Genomic DNA, 15,547 nt, shown 5'->3' with positions numbered 1-15,547 from the left:
GCCAGTGAAGGTTGCGGGGGGGGGGGGGGGGGGCAATGTAAACAAATGACAGTCAGCAAATACAACCAATCAGTGCGGGGGCAGTGACGAGGCAGCCCAATTAGAAGAGCCGAGAGGCGGGGTCCGCCTCTGATAGACAAGGGTCGTGGCTAATGGGCGGAGAGATCTCAGGGGCTCTTCCCAATGGGCAGCGTGCAAGGGCGGAAAGGGGAGAGGAGGGAGAGGACGAGCAGGCGATGGGCCCAATGAGCGCGGGAGTCGGGGCGGCGCCTTCCAATAGGCGGCGCGGGGGGCGGTGCGGGGGAGTGTCTCGGTGTGTTTGGGTTCGTGCTCGTCGGGGGAGGGAGACGGCGGCGAGGAAAGTTTTTTTTTTTTTTTTTTTTTTTTTCTCCCTTTGAGCTGGAGGGGGGGGCAGTTATCGCATCTTGTGCGCGTTTGTTTTTTGGGTTCGCGTTTCCCCGGCGGACGGGCGGGCAGGCGGGCGGAGCCGCCTTCGGCACTGAGAAGAAGGGGGTTCAGCGCACCGCGGCGGCGCCTCAGCGGTGAGTGCGGGACAGGCCCCCTCCTCCCCCCACCTCCAGGCACCGGAGGAGCGGGCGGGCCCCGGGCCTCCCTCAGCGCTGCCTCAAGGCCCTTCCCGCGCCGCGCGCACCCTCGCGCCGCCTGAGAGGGGCCGTTGGCGCGGTCCGCGCGCCCCCTCCACCCCCCCCCCACCGAGCTGCGTTGCCGCGGAGCGGGGGGGTGTGTGGGGGGAAGGGCTGGCGGGAGGGGCCGCGCTCGGCGGCGGCTCAAGGGCGCTGCCCCCCCGGCGCCGGGGCTGCTGCCCCGCCGCGGCGCGCCTGTCCCGGGGCAGAGCCGGGCTCGCGCCGCCCCCTCCTGTTTTCCCCGCGGGACATCGCGGGCGGCCCCGAGGCTGCTGCCCAGCGCCGCGGCGCGCAGCGCTGCGCCCTCGGTGCCTCCCGCTGCCGAGCGCGGCCACCCTCCGGCCAGGAGCCGCCCGCCCGGAGCGAGCAGAGCGTAAAAGGGCGGAAGGACCCCGAGGAGCCTTTCCGTGGTTGGAGGGAAAAAGTGATTTGGGTAGTGTGGGGACAGTCCTGAGGTTATGTCGATACCACTACAAACCACACTGGATGGGTTGAACATGCTGCTAGTTAAAATGTGTGTATGTGGGTGTGAGGAGTGTCCGTGCCTAGAGGTGTGTCCCAGGCACGCCAACAACAACCAAAAAAAAAAAAAAAAAAAAAGTTTACCGAGTAGGAAAATAAGCGAATGTTTGTTTCAAGAGACGCTTCGACAGCTTTGGATAACGCTGGTTGTAGCCTGGCATTCTGCACGCCCGTATTTTTTTCACGATACTGCATGTGGTAGCATCTAAATAGGACATAATTATGTTAATAAAACCGAGTTTTAACAGAGTGTTTTCCTGCTTAAAATAGACATGCTTAATACTGTACATGATACTTCATTTTTCCAAGTTTAACGTTGAAGGCTTTTACTAAGTAGTTTTGTTTCTGTATCTCTGTGTATAGCTTGCAGAGTACTTCTGGAATTACCTAATTCATTTTTTAATATATCCATAATAGTAATTATTAATAACTATTAATTTATTTTTAAGCATGACTTGCTAGGTTTCAGTGACCCAGTTTTTTATCCTCTACCAAAAACTGAATCTTAATTTTACTGAAAAGTAGTAGGTAGAACTTTGTGGTTTGTATAGCTCCGTATTTGAAAGCTCCAGTTTACTTACTAGTCTCCAGCAATATTGTTATTCAGGTAAACTGGATTTTAGTTTTTAATGTAAGTGTTGTACGGGAAACAGCTTTAACTTACAGAATTGTTAAATACCTACACAGATTCAACCTACATTGCAGTTTGTAGGTCTACAGTGCGATTTCTCAACGTTTTGGTAGTCTCTTACCATGGTCATGATGAGACATTTCTTGGGAAAGTGCTTGCTGTTGAAAAGCTGAGTAAATGCTCTCATCTGCTTCATTACCTGAGATCCTGAATTAAAAAAGATCAAGTTTTTCTGCACAACCTGCAGTTAGTGTAGTGACTGCAGTGTAGATTTCCCTCAAGAGTTGTTTGTAAGGGTGGCTTTTCGCTTGTGTTTGGTAACTCAATTGCAGGTAAAACTAGTCAGTCCTGCATAAAGAAGTAGCTCTGCAAAAGGTTGAGGTTGGGGAAGGAGGGGTGGAACCCCCTGAGGTAGTAAGTGTACGTTAGTTTTCCTGCTGTGAAGTTTTAGGGGCAACAAGGATAATAATAAGCAGATCTTATTTCATAGAAATTAGGTGAGATTAGCATTATACTTTTTATTTTCACCTTGCCTAGAGGTATTGTAGATAAAAATTCTATTTGTGAATATACAATTTTATGTAAAACTATATAAACATGTACAAAATTAGCTCACAGTTGCCTGTGCTAATTGGTGAAGTTCTGATGTGCATACTTCCGTTAACTCAGTAAATTAAGTCCCTTAAGGTGGAAAGACTGGAACAATTGCAACAGTAGTTATAAAATAGTTTGTGTATCCTGACTAAGCAGCTGTATGTATTAGTGCATTACTGCAGTTTTTACATAGCTGTAAATTTCTCTAGAGATCTAAGCTTTAATTTATAAATGAGGTTTTGCTATCTCAAATACTTTGAAAAAAGTCTTGAAGGTGTGAATCAGAGAAGTATTGTCTACCTGAGTTTGTGCGATTGTGCATTCTCATGAAATCATTGAGGTGGAATGTGTGTCACAGCTTTGCTTGGTGATGCGTATTTGATCATTAAAACTTCATATAGTGTATAGTTCACTAATGTTGGAGAATGACTTGAAGAGTGGAGACCTTTAGGAGGAAATGATAAATAGTTCTGAGATACTATATTTTGCCTTGGATTTGCTTCCTTTCGTAGGAAGTAGAAATACGTTTGTTATCCAGAAATAACGTATAGTATACATCATGTATGGAGATAGCTGCATCCAAAACAATGGAATGAATTAGAGGCCTGCCATACAATAAGTCATTTGAAAATGTGTTTAAATGGTTCTTGTTATTTGGGGGTTTGTTGTCCCCCCCACTTCCTCATCCCCTGCCCCCAGCAAAATTAGTGTTTCTGCTCATAGAAGAGTTTGGATGTACAATTAAGCTATATCAACTGGAAATCATAAAATAAGCCTAAAACACAAGTCCTTTTAATTTTTTTAAGAAAAAAAGGAAAAAAAAGTTTAGTTATTGACTTTAATAAATTTATTAATAGTTTGTGTAATGATTCAGTTACTTTAGTCTGCATCTCCTGTGGAATGCAAAGGTTCTTGTCCTAGTTATTTATTGCTATTACCTTTTTTCCCCTCACAGTATCTTTTTATACATAGATACTCGCTGGTTTGTACAGTAATAGTAATGATGATTAAGAGTCATCATTCTCTGCCTTCTTTCCCATGACTTTCCTCCGTAATTGCTCCCTAGTGCTATTAGATTCACGAATTCTGCAGTACATCTACAATTCTTTATTATTTTATTTTATTTTCCCACTTAACCTTTTTCTACAAGTAATTTCTGGATCAGTATATCTGTTACTGTGAAGAATTGGTGGTGTTTGTCTTCATATGATATGCACAGTTAAGGGAGGGATCTGATGCCACCAAATGTAAACCATGGGTTTCCTTTTAACACGAAACTTTTCTGTGCCTTCCTCAGTGCTTATAATGTGTGTGCCTGAATTATCTTTGGAGTTGCTTGTAATGATTTTTGTTGTACTTTCAGAAATAACACTTGTGAAGTGTTGTATTATCTTGGGGAAAAAATAACAAGATGTCAATCTTCAGTTATAATAGGAAGGACTTAGCACAGATACGTGGAATTAACTGCTAAGAACATATATTTCTAATGGTTTAACCAACAAAAAATGAGGTTGGAATAGAATAAGGCTTCTGGATTCTTGCCGATAGACTTCCTTATCTTAATGTTTATTGTCTTTCTCTCTTTTCAGATAATGTACATATGCTAAGGTTGCTCTTTCAGCACATAGTGGAAGAGGGAATGAAGAATAATTATTAATTTGTTCTGAATCTAAACTAAACTTTCTGTTACCATCTGCTAATAGAAGTAGGGGCACTTTTGGTACTTGACCAGCTGTCACTGTCAGACAAGGAGTTGCCAGTTGGTATTTCTGCTTGTAGGTTGACTAGCGTAATATTAATCAGAATATTCTGACTTCTCTTCCCTGTCATTTTCAGCAGATAGAAAAGCGCTCTCTCATATGTCTTTACATTTCTTCACTTTATGTTCCTCCTTTGCACTGCACAAAAACAGAGCTTTTTTTTTTGTTATTTGTTCTTCAGGGAAGTAAATATGTTTTACTGCAAAAATCTTGTGTATTTTTTTTTCTTGTGGAACAGCAGGCAAAGAGTATATTAAATAAATTTTCCCTTTGCATTTTTGCAGTGGTAAGAAGGGAAGGGTGTTTTTGCAGTTATTATGGTTTGCATGTTGTAGGGGAATGTTCTGAGGTTTTAAAGTTTTCATCAGTGTGAGGGTTGTGGTTGGAGTTTGGATATGCTCTATGTTTACCATGTAGTGAGCTATGGAGATGACCTTTTCCAGTTTCAGCTAGTCAGTACAGATTGCGTTTCTGGGCTTTGCCAGCTTTAGTAGTTCAGAAATCAGATATCTTGCATGTATTTCCTGATATAATGTGTGGGGATTAGAGAAAACATAATGATTCCTCTATGAAAAATGTGGGGAAAAATGGTGCTTCATCTGAAACTTTCACTTAAAAAAAATCAAAACAATATCTGTTTTAAAGGGTAAAATGAAAATTGAAAGCAGCTCTTAACCAGTTTAGCTTCTGGAACTGTGGACAAACATACTGTTTGACAGGAGAAATGGGAGGTACTGTAAGATAGTATTCGTGCTGCATAGTGTAGGAGACTGGTCAAAATATAAAGTGTAAATTAGTAATCAGTATGTTTTGACTCTGTCAGGAAGAAGATTGAAGGCCAAAAATCTAATTAATGCATGAAAGCATAAGAAGCAAAGTAGCAAAACAAAGGGTTGATAATTTTTAAATAGCTTGAGAGAGGAAACAGGTGATATAATTAAATATGAAGCCTGTTGAAGAGGAGCCCTGTAAATTATCTAGATGAGTAGCAATATAAGTAATTCATTAATACTCTTATAATTTTATCCTAGTTCTTGATAGTCCTATTAAAAAATACTACAGTGAGAAACTACTTCAAAAAGTTTTTAGAAGAAGTCTTAGAAGTCTTGAGAAATCTATTCTTTTGTGCTGTTTAATTTGGCAGTGATCATAGCAGAACATAATTCTTACAAATACTGGTAACTTCCTTTAAGTTTGGAGGTTTTCAGATTTTAGCCTATATTTTAATAGTTAATTTAGTTTTTAATTTTTTTTTCATTTCTCCAGTTGTCACATGTACTGGGACTGGTGTTCCTCTTGCAGGAAAAAAAAAAAAAAAAAAAAAGCTTTGCAAGAAAGTTTCACAAATTAAAAGTATGTTTTTAAATCAAGAAACTAAGTGTTTGCAAAGCCTTATGCCAGCATTCTTGTTTTAAGACTGATTTATTAAATCTGCACAGTATCAGAGTTGACAAAATTCTGGGCTGCTCTAAGGCAATCCTTACCAACTTTCTTGATCCTGTGACCTCTCTACAAAAATCTCATGGCTGTACCATGTGCGTTGTAAGAAATGTGTCCGCCCCAGGAGATGGAAGTAACTCTTCAGGGACTTGCTGGTCCTCTGTGAATTAAGCATGCATTGACCCTGGGGCAATTCAGCAGTGTTAATAGGAGTAGTCCCTCCTGTCTTGCTTCTTCCTATAGCTAAGAGTATAAATTACTCAGCAACCCTATGTCAGCACAGTCTAGTTATAAATGTTGGTTGTCTGATGAACTGTGTGTAGCTGAAGAGATACAGGTTGCCCAACTCTTCTGTACATTTGAAAACCTTTTAATTCTCTGCTGGGAAAGTTTTCGTATCATTACAGATGTCTGATTGCTTTTTACGGAGATAAGCGAAATGCAATACAGCACATCTTATTTTCTCACTGCAGCCCACTGTAGAATCTCCTTTGGACATAGCATACCATAACTTTCTGATTAGAAGTTTTTTCAGAAGGTAGATTTTCTAGAAGATTAAATAAACTATACATTTACTAATACAATGAAACACTGTTTCAAATGTCCCACTTTTCTGCTTACACATTATGACTTAAGAAACCTTAAGTTAATATTATAAGTGAAAGCACTAGCTTAAAAAGTGGTGCCTTTCATATGAACTTAGGATAAAGTAGATGCTGTTTTTTTTTTTTTTATATATATATCTTTTAGAGGAAGGCAGTTCATCCCCTTGGCCCAGCTTCTTACAGAAAACAAAATGTACTTCATTTCAAAATGAATTGTGATTCATCCTTGACCTGAAACAGTTGAAAATCACTTGTAACAATAAATAAATAAATAAAACACCTATTTTAGGATGTTGTTAGCTTGTTAGCGAGTTCTGTGGTTTTAATATCTATCTCTGTTTATGCTCTCTAGGATTTTTCTAATTGAGATTTTTCCCAGTTACATTTCTATGATTATATTAATTACACTGCTATAAATCTGTCGGTTTAATTCTGTGATGGAAAGTATTTATTCTCAAATTTGTGTTTGGATTTTAAGTTGAATTCAAACTGCTCCTAAGGGAGAAGCTGAAAGTATTTACTGTGGCACAAATGCATGTCCACAGAGGAAGTTTTACTGTTGCAGACCTGGTGATTTAAATTCATACCCTTCCATATATAATCAGGTTCTCAGAAGGATTTTGTTTTCAGGCTGTTGACTTTTGTGAGTTTCTGCTTTAGGGGAACGGCATTGTACCAGCTATGCATTCTTGCAATTAAAAATATAGATGAATCTTTTTGGTAAGGAGAACAGGAATGAAAGAAAATCAAGCCACTGTGTGTGTTTGGGACCATTTATTGAAGTAGAGACCCCTTTTAACTGATGTGGCCAACAAACTCAAATATTTTATAGTTTTGAAATTTTTCTCCTGTTGGAAGGTTTTAAAGATGAATGCTGTCTTTAGGAGTACTCCCCTACCCCGATATGAAGTCTTTTTGTTGTGGTTTTATATGGGTATGGTTGCTGTTATTTACAGTAACAATACTGGATGTTATATGGCATGTATTTTCTAGGCCTTTTGGAACAAAGTGAAATGCTAAAGCTTAAGCTGATCTTATTTTTCTAAAATTGCTCCTTTCACTTGGATAAATATTTGGGCAGTCATCCAGTGTTTGTCCACTTTCTGTGACTGGTATGGTGGCTGTAAGAAGGATATGTGCAGACTTTACTTGGTTTTCAGAGTCTTTGCTGTGCTTAATAAAAAGTTGGGGAAATATTACCCATGTTTTTGCTGACGCTAACTGCGCTGAATAAGACTTTTGCTGTATAGCTAGGCTTTCTCATTTATACTTCAGGAAAGAAGGTGTTTTATACTGTTTTCTATCTAGTAGTCAAAAATATTTTCGTAAAAGAAGTAATTGCTTTAGTAAGCTTTATGAAACTTAGAGGAAATGAAACTAAGTGAAAGAAAACTTTCTGGGGATAAAGAAAATTCAAAAATATCTCATTTATTGAAAAGTACATATTTTACTTGCTGCTATGTTAGCTTCAGCCATTTGGAAAACATTACAGTGCATCAGAGAAAATAGAATTTGCATAGGCATTGGAGCTTAGAGAGGTGTTGTTTAAAAAAAAAATTACTTGAAAGTACTGAGTCTGCTTAGCGCTTAAGCTTGCATCCTCTCAAATAGCGATATTCCTCAAGTCCAGAGAAGTGCTTGATGTAACCTGCTTTTTTTTCGCTCTTACCAAGTACACATTGAATCCCTAGTTTTTTTCTCAAACTTCTGTCTCCTACTATAGCATTTAATTTTTTTATAGAAAGCTGAGGTTTTTATAGTCAATTCCAGCACCTGAGGTCATATGGAAAATAGCAAGAATCACAAAATTTACAGTAGGATAAAGGAAAAGTGGCAATGTTGCTGTCTTATTTTTACATAGTGGCTTTTTACTCTACATATGATCCAGTAAACTGGCTGCCTGTAACTTTTTTTTTTCCCCTCTGGCTTTTTAAATTCTCAAGTACACAGAGAAGCAGCTGGAACTGCTTCTTTTCTGTTGGTAGTTAACTCCTCTGGCCCTTTCATATTTAAAGGGCCATTTTTCTTTCTTTTTCCTATCCTTGACAGTTCACATATTGCAGAAAAATGAATTGAAATTGAGAAAGACCTCCTGTTGATTAAATGGTACATGAGGTCGTGCAGAAGTGCTTCAGAAGAAAGGTGGAAGTCTCATTGTATTGAACACTTCTATCACTGGCTACCAAACAGTGGAAAACACTCCTGCTCCTGACAATATAAAGTAGCGGTGGCCTCAGGGCAAGAATACAATGACATAATTGAACTGTTTTATCTCTAGCTCTAAGTCTATACTTACCCAAGGCTGGATAGTGTTACTTTTACCAGTTTAGGTAATTAGATAAACTGATGCATGGGTACTATATATCAACTTTTTCCTGCTTGAACTGTGTGGAAGAAGTCTGATTATGTAAATTTACTAAATTAAAAGTAATTTTAGTTTTACAGACTTTAATTCAATCAACCTTTTTTTCCCTTTGTACTACAGTTTTGAACATATGATGATCAAAAGCCAAGATTTAAAAATGAGAAGCATTTGAAACTAGGAGCAAATTCAAAGGCTTGTGTTTCTAGGTATGGTAGGACAGTCTCGACTGAAAATCAATTGTTTTGTATTGCGAGTGGGTAGCTGAAAGGTGGAGTTGCATAATCTTGAGCTAATAATAAGTACAGCTTGCCTATCTTTTAAATGCCACTTTTAGAGGGAATTAGATGTAAATATTGAAGAATTCTTTTGTACTAGCCCCAAAAGAGTGAAAATTGAGGCCCCAAACTTGCACGTTCTTGAGCAGGTCCAAAACTTCTCTCTCTAGTAGTTCCACATTCAGTAGTTCTAGGTGAGCATGCTTACCAGAGTTTGCAGTGTTGAAGACCAAAATTGTATTGCTGATAACTTTAATTTTGTTTTCGAATTAAAAAAAAAATTGCTCATAAAAAATTTAATGTGTTGCCTCATTTCTTTAAAGCAGATTGGAATAACATTGTTAGAAAGCAAATTCTTGAAAATGAGCTTCCTGTCATTTCTTAGGTGCATAAACACCTGAGGAGCACTGTTCATATGGATGTTAAGCTATTAATATTGATGAAGCCAAGCTCAGCAGCTGATTTTATTGAAAGTTGATGTTTGCTGCAGGTATAGTCTGTATTTATTTGCTTAACAACTTACTATTTGTTTTTTTTCCACAATAATAGTATTAAGAACTTGGACTTCTTTCTCTGCATATAAAATCATATTAGTAGGAAGTCAAATAGAAAGTCTTCCTGTAAAACAAAAAACCCAGTTAATAATGACTCAAAATGTGTAAAATACGGAGCATTCATTTAAAAAAAAATCAGGGTGTAAAAGGGAGAGGGGGACAGCAAATTGTTACTTAAGCTTCATTCCCTCTGCCCAACCCTATCCCTGGCACTGTCTCAACCCATCCTGAATATAGAGGTTTACCCAAAATTGCATTACCGGATGTAGTGTTTTCATGATCTAAAGCTTCTCTGTGTGTAACAGTCAAACATAAGAAAGTAGTATCATGATTCCTGTAGGAGTTAGCACCAGCATTGCCACATTAATGTGAATTTCCTATCAATGCAGCTCTTGTGAAGATAACTTGTAAAGAATAGTTCAGGAGGAGGATATTTTGATACTGTCCTGATACAGGAAGAAGGTGCAAACTGGTACAGTGTCTTTCAATCCTGTGATGGGTTCGAAAGGTTTTAGTAGTGCTCTTTATGAATAACTTCTGCAACTGTTGAAATTCAAATTCAATTGTCAGTGGATAACCCTCTCCTCCCTTTTTTCTCTGCTCATGCCTGCTTACTACCTTATCAGTTTTAATTTTGCTACTGCTGTTTTTGATAAACATGCTGTTGCGTAGGTCTTGAGGACTGTGACTTGTGGCTCAAAAGAAAACCTTCAATCCTTAATTGTCTTTCATGTTATAAACAGCTCAATGGGATGATTTTGTAGGGATGATCAGCAGAAAAGTAGTTACCTATATCTTTCTGATTTAAAGTTGAGCTGTTGAGAAGCAGACCTCTTTGTCATACTGAGTAAAATGTTTATTGTCTCTGATCTAGTGTGACATCCCCCTCCTCCTGCCACCTAAACTCAAGCCCTCTATGTTCTAAAGACATTCTCTTATTATGTGAATGTCCTGAAATAAAGGCTTGCCAGTGTCAAAACTGGTTTTGCTTCCACTGCTTTGGGAATGCTACTATAAATGAATGGCTGGCACTTTGAGTCTCTTGACTCTACATCCTCGTGTTTGCCACCCAAAGCACATTAAATTACATGGCGTTTGAAATACTCCTGCTAGATGACTGCTTGTATTACATTAGAATTTCCAGCATTGCTGCCATTATCAAGCAGAAGCAAGTAATAGGAGCCGTATAAAATAGTTCTTTTTTGTTCCTGAAAGCATTAGTTTGCAAGATCCGAGAGAGTAGAAGATGAGCAATTGAAAAGAATGAGTTCTATTATGATAGTTTGCTTTGAACTTTGCTAAAAACTTCTTTTCATTGTGTTAACTGAATAAAACCTTGATTTAGAGTGAGAAAGTAGTTAGTAGCCACCTTATGTTTTAGCCGCTGGGTGCTGTAGTCATTACCAAATCTCTGTTATGTTGCTGCCGCTTAAGAGCGAGGAGAGAGAATGAATATTCTCTGCTGCAAAGAGCTTACAGCTGAAGGCAAGAAACAGATGGACACGGGTATGTCTTCAGAAAGACAGTGTTGATCAGTAAGATAGGGTACTCTCAGTAGCCTCACTTTCAACAGTTTTCCATAAACATTATGGTAGAGTCATGAGGGGAAGAAGAAACAAAACAGAAATAGTTTTGAGGATGTTTTTGTGCATACTTCATTCAGACTGAAAGGACAGAATGGGACAAAGCACAAAGGAGTTTGGAAAACAACCAGTGGGCAGTCTTGGGCTACCTATATTTGGGACTTGACCTTGATGGCACCTGAGAAGTGACGTGTAATATTAGGATAGGCTGCTGAGGCAGAGTATAGAGACAAATACCTTTTAGGTTAACTATAATCTGTTATGGATTGTTTAGCAAAAGCAGGGATCATTAAAGCTGGGATTCTTGATACTGTAAGATAAAATATAAGGAAAAATAACTTTTGTCCTTTATGAATTAGAAAGTGGCAAAAGGGTGTAAGAGTTTTTTTAATAGTTTTTCAATTTGTTTTTCCTTTGTTGGAAGGAGGGATATTTAACACCCTAAACATCACTTATATAAATGATTCTGAAGACTAGAAAGATGACAGCACAATATTCTATCTTCAGCTCATATTTTAAGGCTATCTTCAGATCTCAAGAACTAGAAACAGGATTTTCTGAATAAGAGTAAGTCTGACTTATGATTCTTGTGCAGCCCAGAGCTGCCTTTCTCTTGAAGAAGATGGTCTGGTAGCCACTGGATCAAGTTAAGAAAACTTCCATTTTTTTTAAAAAGTTACATAGGCATGCGTTGAGAAGTACTACTCAGTACTACTTGCTCAGAAATAGCTCTGTAAATGATACTTGAAAAGAGAAGAATGCTTTTGCACTATTTTTTCTCATCCTCCCTTTAATGCTGAGTCAGAAAGGGAGACTTCTAATGAGAGAAGCCTAATAATTGTTTTACTGAGCAGCTCATGGTGTATAGTCATTCACTCATCAAAAAAATATTGAAGTCTTGAGCAGCACTCTATTCTACAAAAGTAATTTTGCTAATTTATGTTTTGACTGTTGATGTTAAGTGATTCCAGTGCTATGATCTGAGGCTAGTGTTTTGCACATATGGGTTAATGACATTGCTTGTGTGTAGTCCTCTTATTCTTATGTTTCATTAGAAGAGTAGTATGGACTGTATGCATGGTATCTATTCCAAGTTACAGTTATTTATCTTGTTGAAAATAGCTGTGTCATATCTACATGAACAGCTGAATCATTTTCCACATAGTATAGAAAGCGCGAGTGCAAAGAAGTTAATATTGAACAAAGTCATGCAGCCAACATGGTTAAACGTAATAGATATTTTATCCCATGTCATGTTTTGCAGTAGAATGTTATGGTGATTTTGTGGTGTGCTCAGCTGACATTGCCAAGTACTGTTCTCTGGATTTTCCGTAGAATGAAGAATATTTCTGCCTTTCCATCTCTTTCTGGCTACTTTGTTTGAAGAGTTTTATCTTTAGTTCCTATCTCCTGGATTTTCTTCCACCTAACTAATGAGGAAAGATGGTACTAAATACTCCAGAAGATCGAAATAGTTAATCTACTGGCAAACGCTGGTAGTATCTGTCCTTCTCCTCCTCTGTTTCTAGTTCATTAGAATTGAGACTTAGTCTTGAAAAGTGAAGTGCTGCAAAGTGGTGAAGGGCTACAGTTGCCATACCTACATAGTTCTGGGTGACCTTTATAGTAAATTATGACTGCTGCAGTGACACTCTGCCATAGTTGAGAAAATATGAAATATATTGTTTTGAAGTTGTGCATGATTTTAAGCCAAATTTCTGGTATCCTGATTGGGGAGGTGATACTTGGTATGTAGTTATATCAGCAGTTGGCTTTTGTGGCACAGTTTTAGGCAGCCTGAGGACTTTTGAGCGAAGAGCATGCTCTTGGCTGCTTTATTAGAATCATTCCCATATATAAGTCAGGACTGAGATTTAAACTTAAACTTTCTGCTGTCAAACATCTAGTTAGCAATGGGATAGTTAAACCACAGTGATAACAAAGACCCTAATTTGTCTCCTGATGTATAGCTGGTAGTCAGAAGTTGAGTGAATGGAAATCATGCCCAGAAAGCGTAGTTAATGCCAGAAATCCAGAAAAAAAAATATTTCAGTTTATAACAACTAGTCCAGTGACAGGAACTGTCACTACATGATACTGCACATTAAGGATGAGCAATAGCCAACAAGGTGATGCAGTGAACTTAGAAATGTGCCACCTACTGGTTCTTACCTTCACAGTAATTTTTTTTTTTTTTTATGATGCTTAAATAAGAGCAGCTGGAATAATGTAACTTTTACAGTGCTGTTTTACTGGCTGTATAGTGGCAAACTAACAGCTTTGGATCTCTTTTCATTCCTAGAAATTGATTCAATTTTTGCAAAACCAAAATTGAAGCTCTTTCATCCTAGTTGTGGTTAAAACAGGGTGGTAGGTTCTGAATGATTTGAAATGGGCTCAAGTGTTAACCAGTTCAGTGATGATATAGTACTATTTTTCTTTCACAATATGATTAAATACCCAAAGATTTGTAGGTACTGGCATTCATTCTCATACATAATAATTAATATTTCAATGTTCTTGTAGGATTTCACAAGCACTTTCCTTGAGCACACCTGCCTTTATTATTATCTCAGTTCTCAGTATACAAGAAACCAGTTTCACCCAATTTTTTTTCCTAGCTGTGAATAGAAATATCATTTTAGAGCTTCGTACTATTTTGTTCCCGAAACTTGGTGAATGGTATTTCATTGTCAGTAGGAAATAGTGTCACATGTGCTACACTTCTACTGTTTCTCCTGATTTGGATGGGAGGTGAGGGGAGAGAATCTAAAGATGATATATCTTCTTGATTGCAATCTGTTTCTTTCAGTTCTGTGCATCTGCAATACTGTGGTGTTCCTACAGAGGCAGCTTATGTGAGGCCACCAGAAAGGAGGCGCTTGCTGTAAGTAATGAACTTTGACTGCAAATGTAGGAAAAAAATGCAGTAATAACCAGCACTTCAGTAAAAAGGTAGTTTAGGAGTCCTGATGCTCTTTGGGATGTTCTGCAGCTTCATAGATTTTCTAACCCAGCCAAATGAGTCACTGTGCTTTGCTTTATTAGAACTACATGGAATCATAGAATGGTAAGGTTGGAAGAGGACCTCTGGAGATCATCTAGTCTAACCCACAGCGTAGCCCATACAGGGGATTGAACCCGTGACCTTGGCATTAGTAGTACCACACTCTAACCAACTGAGCTAAATCTGCCCCCCATACAGGAAAGTGTTTTGGGGTTTACACTATGCGTGCATACAGTTCTAGTCTGTCAAGACAGGACTTCATTTGTTTAAGCCAGGAGCGTGCAAGTATAATGAATTGTTTTGGTTTTTACAAGCTAATGCGTCTTTGAGTCTGATCTTTCAGTATGCCTGGATATAGTGCTAGAATAGTGCTATAGTTGTATATGTATATATATAGTTATATAGTGTATATATATGAAGTGCTATAGTTAATTGGGGTGGGGGAAGAGTAGTTGGTTAGGAGCTGTCATAGTACTTAGGGAGGGGGGGGGTGTTTTTCCCCTCCTCTGTTTGTTCTGTTAGAGGAGTTGGGTTTTTTTTTGCCCCCCCCCCCCCCCAACTTCCCCTTACTTCCATTGGTGGCAACTTAATCCAACTGTGTATACTTTCATTACTAAAGTTCTCACAATGCTGCCCAGGCAAGTAGATTCATACATCCTGAAGCACTGACTGCTGGCAGAAGTAGATACTTACTATGAGGGTTTGAATTAGGAGATTATGCATGGTATTTAAATTCTGTTCTGGCTGTGGTAGACACTAAGATTCTGCTTGTCTTAATATCTCCTGCTCAGCTGCATATAGCACTCTGTCTTCACCCCAGACTACTTTCACTAGATTCTGGTCTTTTGAACTGCTTTAACTTTGTTAATTAACATTTATTATTACTGCAGAAACACGGGCCTAAATTTATCAGAATAACAAGAAGAGAATTCCTGACTTATATCAGAAATTAAATAGATGCTTATTGGAGGCTTTTTTTTCGATTAGGAAGAGGAATCCACATTCCTTTTCATGAATAAAGTCCTGTGATGAGATAGGACAGGTTATTGGCATAAAATAGTAGCAGTTTTCTCTATTCCCATGGAGACATTAGTGGTCCAAAAGCATGCAGTGGTTTGGCTGGAACTCTAAATGCTTTTGCTAGATACTAATGATATGGTATCCAGCCTGTAACAACCCATTTCTGGGAAAAGCTGCTTTTTGGCCAGCTTCTGTAGAATCTCATATTCTCTGTCTTCAGTTCCTATGCTGTCAGAAATGGCGCAGCCAGTTCGTTAGTCATGCTTTTTGGCTGATGCCGTCACTGGATAGGAGACGGGTGTTAAATATGCATGCTGATAGTGCTAAGTCCTCAGCAGCCTTTGGCTGTACCTGTCATTAGACATTGTGAACTAGACTGCATGGATTAATAATGGTGTTTTTAAGTGGCATTACATGGTATTTCTGAGATGTTTCAGGGAGACGGATGTTAGCTTTACTTTCTGAGAGCATTCTTTTCAGGAATTCAGTTTTTACTACCTTTTCTTTTTTAACCTGAAGTGTTTGTGAATCTATACAGAAAATTGAA

At 38.6% G+C, this 15,547-nt stretch overlaps 1 protein-coding gene across 9 annotated transcripts in view; it reads left to right on the top strand.

The window, feature by feature from the left end:
* The first annotated feature begins 410 nt into the window (after positions 1 to 410).
* Positions 411 to 15,547, top strand: part of TNRC6B (trinucleotide repeat containing adaptor 6B) — a 133,173-nt gene continuing 118,036 nt past the window's right edge. For 8 of the 9 annotated variants that reach the window (XM_062587607.1, XM_062587699.1, XM_062587691.1 and 5 more), the window contains exons 1-2: positions 411 to 542; positions 13,786 to 13,860. The gene's annotated coding sequence lies outside the window, so the exon portion shown is untranslated. The remainder of the gene's footprint in view (positions 543 to 13,785; positions 13,861 to 15,547) is intronic. The other variant, XM_062587597.1, reaches the window with a different exon arrangement.

Source organism: Rhea pennata, chromosome 1 (genome assembly GCF_028389875.1).
Source record: "Rhea pennata isolate bPtePen1 chromosome 1, bPtePen1.pri, whole genome shotgun sequence".
NCBI classification, from domain to species: domain Eukaryota; kingdom Metazoa; phylum Chordata; class Aves; order Rheiformes; family Rheidae; genus Rhea; species Rhea pennata.
The sequence above is the reverse complement of the archived record's forward strand: the minus strand, read 5'-3'. Positions and strand labels throughout refer to the sequence as shown.